Below are 9825 nucleotides of genomic sequence, written 5' to 3'. Positions count from 1 at the left end.
CGCCTAAAATTCCGCGGAGGCAGTGGTTTAAAAAAAAGTTGGAACGATGTTTTCGGTCGCACAAATTACAGATTTGTTCAAATCAAGTTCTGCAAAATTTTAGGATCATCTACACATTCTTACAAATCACTGGGAACAAGAATCGTCCCGATTGGTTGAGTTATGCCCGAGAACGGGCGTGTTGAAGTTACCGTTCCAACTTTTTTGGGAGGCTTGGGCGTCCGTGTAAGTTGGACATGCGTTGGGCGTTCCAGTGTTAATTGAGCAGTTCTCTAGGATTTCGGTCATTCGATTTTTTTTGTATTTTTTAATCCGACTGAAACTTTTTTGGTGCCTTCGGTATGCCCAAAGAAGCCATTTTGCATCATTAGTTTGTCCATATAATTTTCCATACAAATTCGGCAGCTGTCCATACAAAAATGATGTATGAAAATTCAAAAATCTGTATCTTTTGAAGGAATTTTTGATCGATTTGGTGTCTTCGGCAAAGTTGTAGGTATGGATACGGACTACACTGGAAAAAATAATACACGGTAAAAAAATTTGGTGATTTTTTATTTAACTTTATCACTAAAACTTGATTTACAAAAAAACACTATTTTAAATTTTTTATTTTTGATATGTTTTAGAAGGCATAAAATGCCAACTTTTCAGAAATTTCAGGTTGTGCAAAAATCACTGACCGAGTTATGAATTTTTAATCAATACTGATTTTTCAAAAATCGAAATTTTGGTCGAAAAATTTTCAACTTCATTTTTCGATGTAAAATCAAATTTGCAATCAAAAAGTACTTTACTGAAATTTTGATAAAGTGCACCGTTTTCAAGTTATAGCCATATTTAAGTGACTTTTTGAAAATAGTCGCAGTTTTCATTTTTAAATTAGTGCACATGTTTGCCCAGTTTTGAAAAAATATTTTTGAAAAGCTGAGAAAATTCTCTATATTTTGCTTATTTGGACTTTGTTGATACGACCTTTAGTTGCTGAGATATTGCAATGCAAAGGTTTAAAAACAGGAAAATTGATGTTTTCTAAGTTTCACCCAAACAACCCACCATTTTCTATCGTCAATATCTCAGCAACTAATGGTCCGATTTTCAATGTTAATATATGAAACATTTGTGAAATTTTCCGATCTCTTCGAAAAAATATTTTTGGAATTTTCAAATCAAGACTAACATTTCACAAAGGCCAAACATTCAATATTACGCCCTTTTAAAATGTTTGTCTTGATATGAAAACTCCAAAATATTTTTTCGAAAAGATCGGAAAATTTCACAATTGTTTCATATATTAACATTGAAAATCGGACCATTAGTTGCTGAGATATTGACGATAGAAAATGGTGGGTTGTTTGGGTGAAACTTAGAAAACATCAATTTTCCTGTTTTTAAACCTTTGCATTGCAATATCTCAGCAACTAAAGGTCGTATCAACATAGTCCGAATAAGCAAAATATAGAGAATTTTCTCAGCTTTTCAAAAATATTTTTTCAAAACTGGGCAAACATGTGCACTAATTTAAAAATGAAAACTGCGACTATTTTCAAAAAGTCACTTAAATATGGCTATAACTTGAAAACGGTGCACTTTATCAAAATTTTAGTAAAGTACTTTTGATTGCAAATTTGATTTTACATCGAAAAATGAAGTTGAAAATTTTACGACCAAAATTTCGATTTTTGAAAAATCAGTATTGATTAAAATTCATAACTCGGTCAGTGATTTTTGCACAACCTGGAAATTTCTGAAAAGTTGGCATTTTATGTCTTCTAAAACATATCAAAAATAAAAAAATTAAAAATAGTGTTTTTTGTAAATCAAGTTTTAGTGATAAAGTTAAATAAAAAATCACCAAATTTTTTTACCGTGTATTATTTTTCCAGTGTAGTCCGTATCCATACCTACAACTTTGCCGAAGACACCAAATCGATCAAAAATTCCTTCAAAAGATACAGATTTTTGAATTTTCATACATCATTTTTGTATGGACAGCTGCCGAATTTGTATGGAAAATTATATGGACAAACTAATGATGCAAAATGGCTTCTTTGGGCATACCGAAGGCACCAAAAAAGTTTCAGCCGGATTAAAAAATACAAAAATTAAAATTGAAGAAAAAAGACCGATTTCGTAGAGAATTGCTCAATTGTGTAAATTTACATCATTTTTATGTTTTAATCTTACCCATTTCTCGCAAAAATAGATAAAATTACATTGAAATGGAGGTAATATGTAATATTTAAGCATCACATGTTTCAACCTTCCAACATTAAACTTTTATACACTGCACAGTACAAATTGTGAAAATTTGGAAGATGTAAAATCTTTAAAAAATAGAATTGAAGATCTGAAGGCATTTTTCAGACCTGTACACTAAAATTTCATTAATTTCATCAGAATTTGTATCGATTACTAAGTATTCAAAAATTCCACTATTTTCACAACGATATCTGATTTTACAGAAAAAAATGGAAGATTTTTTCAACTTCGGGAAAATCGAGTGATGGACGCACTAATTACATCTAAAAATGTGGACAGCTTTTGTGTTACTAAAATAAAAAAAAAATGTAAATTTACATTTACAAGTGTAGATGCACTTTGCCCACACAAATTGAGGTAAAATTACAACGTAAAAGAGGTAAACCATATGAATTTCAAAAAAGTGTTGAAATAGTAGTTTATGCAACAAGTTGCAAAAATAGGATTTTTTCAGCACGAGTCGTACAATGTGGTGTGATGTCGCTTTTTTAGTCTAAATAGATGTAAAATTACATCATAAAAGAGGTAATATTCAGCTTTCCAAAATTACACCTTCCAATTTTACATAATTTTTTGACTGTGCAAGTACAAAAGTAAATGCTCAAAATATTTCACAAAATATCGCAAAATATTTGCAATTTGTGGGTTATGGGGTTCAAACAAGTCAAAATTTTAAACGGATTTACATTGTTTTATAGAGTTTTGTGCTTTCACAAAATACCGATTATCTGAAGCACAGAAAAAAATTGTGTAAATTTAGAAGGTGTAATTTTGGAAGGTTGAATATAAACTCTTTTATGATGTAATTTTACCACATTTTAGACTGAAAAAGTGACATTAGGATAGCGTAGTCATCAATGAGACACTTTTGGTTTTCAACTTTCAATGATTTTTGTATTTTTGTGATCTGCATTTTTAAATGAGCTTTTTGTTACATTTTCTTTCTATTCAAGTGTTCTAGCATTGACCAAGATATGAGATTGATCTGATGTCTAAAGCCAGAGTTATTCAACTGTCTCATTGTAGACGCACTTGGCAGGAACAATGAGACAGGTGGGGAACAATGAGACACTCTCTCTGAAGAAAAATAAGTTTTTGTGTTAATGGCAGCCTATGAGCGAAAATGTAATTTTTGTCCATAATTTACTTTTACACCCCAGAATCAAACATTTATGAATAACTTTGCAAGGGAGCGTTCATAATCAAAGCCACTATTATGGCAGACGTGTATCAAGTAGACACACCTTTCCCCCAAATATGAGCCTGATTGGTTGAAACTACGACTTGTGAGAACCATTTTATCATTGTTCCCCGTATCTCATTGATGACTACTCTAGCCTACACCAGAAAAGTGGTAAAATTACACATTTTCAGAGGTAAAATTACACATTTTTTCTGACATAAAAGTTGTACCCCTTCCAAGATGTAATATTACCATGATTTTTTTTCTGTGAGCCTTCAGATAAATTCCGAATAACGTCATGATTCGAATTCCCGGACGCTTCGAAACCCGGACACTTCATCTTGTTTTATCAATTATTTGGATATAAATTCGCATTATGAATGTCAAAACTGTGTTGTTTGATGAATTCTAACATCAACTTTCATTTAAAGTTTGTTTGAACGCTGAAGTTAATGCCAAAACAAAAAAAAAACGAAACTATTGGCACTACGCCCCCCGGGGCATGGCCTTCCTCTAACGTGGGATTTCTGCTCCAGCGCCTCTGACGAGACAGGAGAAACCGGGACCGACGTTTTACTTCACCATCCGATAGAAGCTAAGTGGATAAAGCGGGAATCGAACCCGCGTCTCATAGCATCATCGGGATCGGCAGCCGGAGCCGCTACCCCTGCGCCACGAGACCCACAATGCCAAAACAATTAAATACAATAAAATTGTAAGTTTACCAAAAATGCGAAACATTTCACTTGAAATATTTCATAGGCGTTCGAAGCACCGGGAAGGCAAAGCAGAAATTTATGGTTTTGATTTCGTTAAATTCTAGCAAATTTGTATATAAACTATCGATTGTTTAGATGTTAACAGCTTATTTGAGACCTAAAGAATGCCATTCACTAACATTTTAGTCCAAATTTGTGCGATTCATAAGAAAAATCGAGTGTCCGAAATTCGAAGCAAAAGTGTCCGGATTTCGAATCAGCTTTTATCAATGTCCGGAATTCGAAGCACAACATGTCATTTTAATTTTTAAAATTCTTATGAAAATTGTTAGAAAAGACATATTTTGCATGCATTTTCTTGAAACTGACTGTTTATACTACATCCTTATGATATTTCTACATTTCCAACTTATAACATGATTTTTTACCGGCTATTACAAAAATTATATACTACTAAGTGTCCGGATTTCGAATCATGACGTTATAAAAATGATAAAACGAATCACGAAAAGCATTTCGCATTGTCTTGGTTTAGGTCTTTGAGCTCAAAAAATGACCCCCAAAATGCTCTGAAGTGATTTGGAAATTATAAATCCAAGTTGGCGGCCAAAATCCCGTGAGCCTTGGACAAATTTGCCCCCCATTCTGCCCCGCCTTCTATCTGTCTTAGTTTTGAGTGTTGAGTTTAAGCATGACCCCTAAACTGCCCCTGATCGCATAAATGTCTTGTATGCATTTTCGTCGTTTTTTAGTTATTGATGCAGTTCTGTTCAAAATCGTGTGATCTTTCAGAAAAGCCAATCCAGTTTTTATCGCGAAAATTTTACACGTAGCCTTATGTGTGGGACAAACTTCAAAACTAGAGATTTTTCAAAAGGCCCTATAAGGTATTGTATTTCATATGTCTAAATATGTGTTTTTCTCAGCCTGTTGTTTTTTTTTTTGCATATGAGGCATTTATGCGAACATGGGCAGTAAACTACTCAAAAGTAATTTAGAATTTTTAAATCCAAGATGGCGGCCAAATGGCGGTGATGAAATATTGATAAAATGCGTTTTTTTGATTTAATAAGCAATAAACCATTTAAATTTGACTAAAATGGTGTCGCAGTACTCGAATTTGATGTTAAAAGTAAGAAAACAAAAAAAAATATTTTTTGCTCGTGATTCGATTATCTGAAGTCCCATACAAACCTTTGGATAATCGAGTCTGGACTGTATCGTTATCGATCTAAGTTTTTAATCTTAAAAAAAGATACCATAAGTCCAAATTCTCCCGGCCTAACGATTTATCGCACAGTTCCATCCAATTCGCACATTACTCCAAAATGGATAAACCTCCTCACATCAACACACACATGTGCGCCCGTTCAGTACCCCAACCAACACTCGGCTCCACGCGCGCTCCTCCATCCTTCTCCCCAACTAAAAGCTTCTCACTGACTGCTGAGCACGTTCGTCATTCAAGAAGTCAGCCAGCCCCCCTAACTGCTGGTGCCGTGCCGGTGTGTGGCGGACTTCGAGACTCTCGCGCTCCTCTCGCCAGTCAGCCAGTCAGTACCAACGCAGACACTCGCAGAAGTGGAAGTACGTTCCGTGAGCGCGCGCGCCTTCGAACAGCTCAAACTCTCCAAACACGAAGAAATTCGCGAGGCAAACTTTTTTTGTTTCTTGTTACTGATTTTTTGTTTTGTTACAATCGTTACCGTTTTGTTGTTTGATACTGTAATTAACGACACTATTTTTGCAACGATTTTATTTCGCTGCTTGTTTTGCGCCAAATTACGAATTGATTGAAGATTGATCGAAGAGAGTAGTGTGTGCAATCGCAATTTGCGAAACGATCGCGATCGAGAAGCAACGAAAAAAAAAAATCGCCCTGGAAAAGTGAAGAGCAATTTGGAATCCTCTCGATTCGATGCCCCCAAAGTGAGAGTTGGCCGCAGATTTCGCACTGCTGACGAACAAACGGCGCGATTCGGCAAAACCAAGTGGTGGCAGAGTGTTTACTGTTGCATGTCGCAAAAGCCGACCAAGAATAACACAAAAGGAAGAAGACCGGGCCAGATAACCGAAGAAGAAAAAGTGTTCATTTGCTGCAGCAGTCCCGCGTGGAGTTGAACGCTGTGCGCGGCCAAGGTTTTTTTCCACCGACGTTGTGTCACTGCGCGGACTGAACTTTACCGAATTCTACAGGCTTAAGCGGAGCGGAGCTACGACATAGTTTCTTCGGTTGACGAGGGAAGAGATTCCGCGAGCAGGCACTGCCGAAACTATACAACTAACAACTAGTGGACGACGGTCAAAGTACGAGCTATTTTGGGAATCCTACAAGCCGCGGCGGCGGCGATGACGACGAACGACCACAACGGGGGGATGGATGCAATCGTTTGTGTGGATTATCATGAGTGACTCGCGTTGACCGAGTTGAAGAACTTGCGGAGAAATGCGTGAGACGAGCGTGCGGTACGCGCGCTCGCACGTCTTGAACCGGTTCAAGAAGTCGGAACGCCAACTACGGTGGATAGTGGGAGCGTGTTGGTTTGAGCACTGGACACAATTTTAAAAAGGGGGAAAGGTTCTGGAGTTTACTGTTTTAAAAATCTATAATACATATCTACATTAATATTCTATCAGTATAAACCTTAATTGAGAGAAGAGTTTCTACAGCTGCCACATCCAAACGGATAGCTGGTAAAGTAGCAGATTGTCTGCTGATAGATATTTTTGGTAGCCAATTATAAAAACCTATCGTCAAAATGTAGTTGTTGGATTTTGCGCATCATCTTGCATTAGCAAAAATGTCAAACATAGCTAAAAACTAACTTAATCCACCTGAGTGGTTTGTGCCTTCCTCACTCTTTACCAACGATTGGTGATTCGATAGGTTTGAACACAAATTTCATCTAGTTTTCTTAAAATCCGCCAAAAAAAAGTACACAAATATCACTTAAGTGGTCATAACTCGACACAGGGTTGCCAGATCATCAATGTTTTGGACTCGTTAGAAAGGTCTTTCGATTACCTACACAGAAAAAAATAATGTAAATTTGGAAGCTGTAATTTTTGAAGGGAAATCCGATACAAATATTTTTGAGACTGAGAAATTACAGTGGACAAAAACAACTTGAAAATATTCAAAAAAAAATTGTCTTTTGTTCAAATAAAATGATTGAAACCCCGCTGTATTTTAAATAAAAAATAAGATTATATAGACATCGGACTATATTCAGGGTGTTCATCTCGGGGAAAAAATCGGGAGTTCGACTGACAAACCGGGATGATATTTGCAAGTTTGTTTGAAATTCGATAAACTTCACTTAAACTAATTCAGTATGTATTTTTTTTCAATAACAATATTTAAAAAAAATCTTTATTTGACATTGTGTACACAGCAAAAAATCCTACGGTAAAATCGCAAGAAAAATCATGAACATCATCTTCGTCAAAAAAGACACTTAATGTTACACGCTGCATGTACATTTTTTGTAAACACAAAAAAAAAGTTGCAACTGACGGGACTCAAACCCAGCACCTACAGTAAGGCCTGGCGCCTCAGCCCGCTCGGCCATCAAACCGATGAAGAATGGACAGGATAAACGCATATATGAGCTTGACATTTCGGTCAAGTAGGTTTCCCATACTGATGGGCTACGTATTTCAGGGTGTAATATTACATACAATTTCCTTAAATAATGTTAATAAATGTTAATAAAATTATTATACAACCAGGCCTTTTACACGCAGCTGGATTACTATTTTATTTGCTGTGTAGTAAACTCAAGCCCCTTTTAATGGATTTTTTCTGTTGAGTATCCCTTGATTGCTGGCAAAAAATGTCAGTCTCCTTTAAATTTCAGTATCAAAAGTTAGAATCAGATTTAGACAATTTACACAGCTTAAAAAGTAGTAATCCAGCTGCGTGTAAAAGGCCTAGGTGTAAAATATATATTGCATTGTTTTATGCAATTTTATGTAATTTTACACCCTAAAATATGTAGCCCATCAGTATGGGAAACCTACTTGACCGAAATGTCAAGATGCGTTTATCCTTACAGCGATTCATCGGTCTGATGGCCGAGTGGGCTAAGGCGCCAGTCCTCACTGTTGGTACTGGGTTTGAATCTCGTCGGTTGTAATTTTTTTTTGTTTTTGCAAAAAATATACATGCAGTGCGTAATATTAAGTGTTTATTTTGACGAAGGTGATGTGCATACTTTTGCATGCGATTTTGCCATCGGATTTTTTGCTGTGTATACAACCATAGGATTTTTGAAGTCTTGAATACCTTTCTTGAATTCAATAACCACAATAAACAACCGAACGACTTCATCCTTTTATTTTGTAGCGTACAAAAATTACCCCATGAAATACTGTAAAACTTGTGGTGGAATTTACAAAAATGAGCTTTTTTCAAGTTATTTAGAATAAATTGTTTTGAAAATTTTAACATTTAAATGAATAACTATTTATTGAAGAAAACAAATGATAACAAAAAGAGAGTTCTGGATGGTTCTAAATTGGAATTTTCATCTTTAAATGAAGTTTAAAAATATGGTTCATTTTATCGCGTTTTTCATCGCGAGACTGTAAAATGAATTTTGTCCATCTTGCAATGAATTTTAAATGATAATGATTTTCAAAACATCCCGACAGACATTTCCTGATTTCCAGTAAAGATTTACATAAGTCTCTTCAAAAAAGATTTTATTTATTTATTTTTTATGTTAAGATTACAAAAATTGTAGAGGATGGAGATAAAAATAGATTCGCGGGCTTACTCATAAATTTTACTTTCAAACTCAACAATATTATATGCTTATTTAAAAAAACAATGAAATCAATTTCAGTTTTGTTTTGCAAAACATATTTTTTTAGTCATGATTCAAAATTCATCCTACTTTCAAAAAGTGATACCTCATTGTTGAAAATTTTACGAACTTTCTGAATTAATTAGAATTTTTCTCTTGTCATTAATTCTTAGAATTAGAAACACATTGTTGGTACATTTAATTTCGTTTTACATTGAACCAGCCATTATTTTTCGCTGAGGAAAAAGTGGAATAAAAAAACTGTATTCTACTGTAATAAGAATAAAAGAAATTTATAATTATTTTATAATTTGCACATAAAGAAAATTTATTGGGATTAATTGTTATTTTTGTTAATTTAAAATGTGGTCCAATTTAAAAAAAACTGTCATGTTTTTAACTAATTAAAATTTAAAATTAATTAAATTTGGTGAATGTTTTTGCGAAGTGCCTTAAATTTGTTGATAATTAACTATTAAGTCTGTAAATTTATTTTTAAATGGTTATTTCGACAAGTGTAAAACAAATTGACATTTTTGCGATACAAAAAAACGATTCATCTCTTTGAATTTGAAAATACTGCGGATTTTTCAAAAATCTGTTTTAAATATTAATGAAAACTGTTTGTTATGCATGTGACGACAAACGATAGCAACGAGAATCGATCCCGAGACTTTTGTTCCATCGGACTCTTGCTTTTACAGTATCGGCCATCACGACGAAAACGAATTTGTGAATTTGTGTTAGTATGCGTAGATTGGGCATACGAGAACATTATCCTCTTTTTTTCGGGGATACCTGCCAATGCAAACCGAAACCTACTGATTTGGATTAAATTTAACTTGAACAT

General features: G+C 34.5%; 1 protein-coding gene across 2 annotated transcripts in view; it reads left to right on the top strand.

Annotated features, from left to right (window-relative positions):
* Positions 1-5720: 5720 nt before the first annotated feature.
* LOC6038164 (glycogen synthase kinase-3 beta) overlaps positions 5721-9825 on the top strand; it is a 66375-nt gene continuing 62270 nt past the window's right edge. For both annotated transcript variants that reach the window (XM_038264180.1, XM_038264179.1), the window contains exon 1: positions 5721-6471. The gene's annotated coding sequence lies outside the window, so the exon portion shown is untranslated. The remainder of the gene's footprint in view (positions 6472-9825) is intronic.

This window comes from Culex quinquefasciatus, chromosome 3, assembly GCF_015732765.1.
Source record: "Culex quinquefasciatus strain JHB chromosome 3, VPISU_Cqui_1.0_pri_paternal, whole genome shotgun sequence".
NCBI classification, from domain to species: domain Eukaryota; kingdom Metazoa; phylum Arthropoda; class Insecta; order Diptera; family Culicidae; genus Culex; species Culex quinquefasciatus.
This window is presented reverse-complemented; position numbering and strand designations above follow the sequence as displayed.